Source organism: Siphateles boraxobius, unplaced genomic scaffold (assembly GCF_051911475.1).
Source record: "Siphateles boraxobius isolate OS27281-9 unplaced genomic scaffold, OSU_SipBor_1 5, whole genome shotgun sequence".
NCBI classification, from domain to species: domain Eukaryota; kingdom Metazoa; phylum Chordata; class Actinopteri; order Cypriniformes; family Leuciscidae; genus Siphateles; species Siphateles boraxobius.
Genome location: NW_027509141.1, coordinates 9,368,565 through 9,374,007, shown reverse-complemented (window position 1 = coordinate 9,374,007; position 5,443 = coordinate 9,368,565).

Here is a 5,443-nt window from a genome sequence, read left to right as displayed (position 1 = left end):
AGTCAAGACAAGTTTAAATGAAAAATATGGACCCCTAATTCTGAGAAGAACATCTTGGTCTTGGGCTTAAAGCATACGAGAGCGTAAGTCTTGCTTGCCTTTACGAAAAATACTTGGCTGACAGATTCCCCTCGGAAACTTCTGCCAGTCTTGATGAAGAGAAACAGAAAACGTATCATGCAAACAGTAATTATTCCCATGTTAAGTCATTGCTAATGAGATGCTGCTGTAAGTCTTGTTTATATTGCCTTCTTGGGTCTATTTCAAATAGCTTGAAATGCTGGCTGAAGGTTGAGCTCTGAGCTGAAATGAAGAACACCTCTAGAAAAGGAATTCAGGGCTTTGGTTAACAAAGCAAAATACACAAAGGCACACCCAATGCTGAAGAAAACTTCCTCATTGTGCTGAAAAAGGAAAGGAACTGATATGTAAATGATCGCAGCAATTCTGAAAGGTTTCAGTTCTGAGTCTCTAGCATTTCAAAGTCAAAACATTCCCAACATCAAGTTCAAACGAACATATTAATTATACTAAACATCTACCTCAGCTTTGATATAGTCAACGTGGCTCTGTAAAAGCAAATTGGGAATCATGCTCTTAACATCTGAGGAACGTACACCAGACCAAATCCTTCCGAATACAACAAACTCAAGGAGACAAATAAAAACAATATCCCTGACCCTGCATATGCCTAGTTCCCTAATATAAAACAAGTTAAAAACAGTAGGAGCAGTATGTCCAGTGTTCCCAGATCGGGTCGAAGATTTCTAGCCTAAAATCTCTCAAAATCCCACCCAAAACAGAGTTAGATATATCTATAAAGAGCCTTCGAGTCATCTCCCACCACAGGTGTAATCCACGTTTTGAGAGTTGGGTCATTCTCCCACTCTTTACTATAGATAGAACTTACTGTAAATTATATAAGTTATTGCACTAAATACCCGTCACTCATAAATGATCACGTCTCCCTGCTGATCGCTGATCGGCTAAAAGTGCGTACTCGTCGGCGATGTCAACTCCAAATTAACCCAAAACCAGCCCAAATTTTGTCTACACAGCTCTCATTACTTCCAGCCATTTCAGGAATCCCTCCAGAAACAGTTGCAGATACCAAAGGTTCCTCTCATTGTCAGAGGGTTTTTATTCCTTCGGATTATTGTAAGTGTATTGGAATCGAAGGTAAACTCTCAACAGCAATCTGTGTATTCTCAGAGCGCAGTCAGGAAATCTGCGCCTGAGATCTTCCCTTAGTTAACCTGACCAAATCCACTTAGTTTGTATAAATCCTATAACACATGAGTCTAATCCACTTAGCTCCTGTCAAGCCTTGGCCAAAAATACTGAGAACTAAAGTGGGAAGAACAATACCTGCAAAAGCATCAAATGAGCCTAAATAAAAGCGTAATGATTTTAGCCCTGAACTCCACCGAAATAATCTCCTTTAATCATGCATTAAAGCACAGATATTAGTCAAACTAACTCCTCGTTTCGACTTTCCGTAGTCAATCATGTTTGCGTTGATATAAAAATAATACTATTTAATAATATTATATAATACTATACTTAGTGGATTACAGCTGCAATAAGACACTTATGTACACGTGATGTCAACAGATTGCAGATGTAAGAATCGCATGCAACAGTCACCGTAACATTTTTTCAGAGACTAGAAAAGAATTGAATTGAAATAAACGAAGTCGCTCACATTTACGATGAATCTAAATGAGAGCTGAAGTGGTTGTCTTGTGCTCAGGAAACAGATGAGTGTCCCTTTAAGCCACATGTAAGTCTGATGAGTTCATTAGAGCACTGATGTAATTACAGGAGAGGACTTAAGCCCTAACGCGCGCCCGGCCTTAAAACTCAACCAACCATGTGCTTACGGAGGTCTACAGACTTTGTGCTGCTGTAACAAACATTAATACAAATTGTTTTGATTTATTTTGTATATATTTTGTTTTTACATATGAACAAATATATATATATATATATATATATATATATATATATATATATATATAAAACCAAATTGAAGATTTATGCAATACACTTGTGTAGTAATGTGCATGTATATGCTTGTAAGAATCTTTTAGCATGCAGAACTAGAAAAAAATTGTTATGAAACCGACTCTGATTTCACCTCAGAATATCCTGTATCCACGTACATAATCAAATACCCTATGCATTCGGAAACTTTTATTTGTTTGGTTCTCAAAAATGTTTAAGCAATATCATGCAATAGTGCTATATTGAATATTAACATGGTTTCTAGTATGATATTGCTTTTATGCAATGCAGTTAAAGAGATAGTTCACCCAAAAATGAAACCAATAATTTATACACCCTTATGTCGTTCCAACCGTGTATGACCCTTTTTCTTCTTCTGTGGAACACATGAGAAGATATTTTGAAGCATGTTGGTAACCAAACAGTTTTGGTGACCATTGACTTCCATTGTGTATCTAAAAAATTAAATAATAATAATAATACTAATAATGATGATGATTTCTCAAAATATCTTCCTTTATGATGACAAAATGGGCTTTTTGAGTGAGCTATCCCTTTAACTGATATCTCATGCAAGCTATGTTGTTTACACTATACAAAATAAATCTAAATTAGTAACTGATTTTATTCACGTTAAAAACTAATAATTTGGCTGATTCAACTTGGCTACCCACACACACACACACACACACACACACACACACACACACACACACACACACACACACACACACACACACACACACACACACACACACACACACACACACACACACACACACACACACACACATACAAAAAGTCTGGTCAAATAAGAATAACATATTAACTGCACAGTTTCACTTTTTTAAATGTACAAATTAATTCCAATTATGATCAAGCTGAGAAATAACAAAATATCAGCACAATATCAAAATGCTGTTGTATAATCCATTATATCTTAATCTGTCACTCTGCTGTTAATCATATTGGTTCTTTTACTTTCTTTAGAGTAACTGCAAACAGAGTTTATCTGTCCATCCATATGGCCTCAGTCTTTTTCCACCTGCTGCAGTGAGGCGTCCTGTTAACCCAGTGCGCACGCGCACACACACACACACACACACACACACACACACACACACACACACACACACACACACACACACACACACACACACACACACACCCTTTCAGCTCGAGCATTGTTGGACCCTGTTGACCAACTGCAATAAACATTGATGCAATGCATCTATATAACAAATTATGTATATTTATTAAAGAGTAAGTTATGGTATGTTTATTTATTTAGATGTAGAATCACTGACTTAACGAGAACATATTTATGAATTTTTTTTTTTTGGTGCCAAAAAGATCTCATATGTATTACATTCGATATATAACGTTTAATAAACTGTATCAGCTTTAAAACTAACCCTTTGTGATGTATTATACTGTCATGCTTTTACTTTTTTATTGAGATTGTTACTATTAAAATAATAAATATCAATGCACTTTGTAGAGTAGCAGAAACATTAAAGAGCTTTTATGTCTCAGACTCTGACAAAAAATTAAAAACCTGTCAAATAGTTACAAAAGCTGTACATTTTCATGTTTTGTCTATTTTATTTGTTTTGTTTTGAGTAGAGAATTGTGTGTGGTTATATTGTAACAAATGGACAAGAGTTTGAATGCTTGTGTGCTGCACTTGTCTAATCAATGGTATTAACTGCACAGATGTGCAAATAAGAACATCAGTCAGTGTCATTTATCAAAAGCTGTCAACAGAAAAACAAGCATTCCAGCAGGAAACATGACAAAAAAAAATCTTGTATATTTTAAAGTGCGGTTTCACGAACTTCATTTCCATCCTCCTCTCGTCCTCACTGGTGGATGATAAATGTAAGTCGAGAAAAACGAATCTCTTGAGGACACATATTACCCATAATCCCCCTGAGTTTCAGTTCATAGTGAATGGCCATTCCTGACAGATGCATTACTGTCAACAGTTCTTGGTGTACGTGAATAAATGCCCGTGTAAAAATACATAACACACACTTGCAAACTCTGAGACTCAAAAGACTGTGAGAGAAACTGGTCCTTTAAAAATGACATGCATTTACAGTACATTGCAGCATTTAAATTACACAGTTGTGGGATCATTCTCAGGAAACTATCATTTGCCGTTGTGTCTTCTGTGGGAGAATTCTTCTGTCTAAAGCTGAAGGAAAGTCACACATTGTATATCCAACTATGTATCTTTGTGTTGACTTTAACAACTAATCTATTGACTCTCTTAAAATAAGCTGGAACACATCACTAGAAAATCTTTGATAAAGCCTAATACTCAGAGGGAGGATGGAATGTTTTAGATGTTGACAAATTGGCTAAAAAAAAATTGAGCAGGAGTTTTGGATTTGGATGCCTAATTTGATTTTTTTTGACGGAAATTAAAGGGATAGTTCACCCAAAAATGAAAATTCTGTCATCATTTACTCACCCTCAAGTTGTTCCAAACCTGTATGAGTTTCTTTCTTCTGCTGAACACAAAAGAAGATATTTTGAAGAATGTCAGTAACCAGACAGTTGACAGCACACATTGACTTTTATAGTATATTACTTTATAGTATATACTCTTCAAAATATCTTTTTTTGTGTGTGTTCAGCAGAAAAAAGAAATTCATCCAGGTTTGGAACAACTTGAGAATGAGTAAATGATGACATAATTTAAATTTTTAGGTGAACTAATCCTTTAAGGAGGAAGCATTCAAACTGGTTTTCAAATAAGCAAGCTTGAGTCATAGAAGCTGATCTTTAAACTTTTCACCTCATATAATTTGAAAGAATCCATATACTGTATATTACCAGCTCATGAATCCACTTTTAAAAATAAGTGCACTGTCTTTAAGTAAGCAACTTTTGGAAATTTTACAGAACATGTCAAATTTGTTTAGAACGGTTTAGATGGGGTAAATGCATCTAAACAGAATTTTATATCAAATATTATACATTATAATCTGTTCTTAATTAAATCTTACACATTTTATAGCAATATGATTTGGAATATCGGTCAATCATTTATACAAGGTGTAGCATTTTGAATATAAAATGTACAAATCAGTTTCTGAAAAAATGTATTACTGCTAATAATAACTCAGTTACTAAAGCTTATTAGAAGTCTGTTTATAAATTAATCATCATTACTAACATTGTAATAAAACCAAAACATTTTGCCACTGTCTTCCTTTTGCCAAGAAGTGAAAGAATCTCTCTCTCATCTATTGTATTTTTGTTCTTACAGTACACATCTTTATCTTCAAATATCAGCAACTTTATTTCTTATGTTTTATCAGACTATCAACATTTTTGTCAAGGTTTTTTCCAACTGTGTCCACAGTTTGTATGATAGGGAAATACTACATTCACAAAGCAAGACATCTTGAAAGTTAAACCTAAT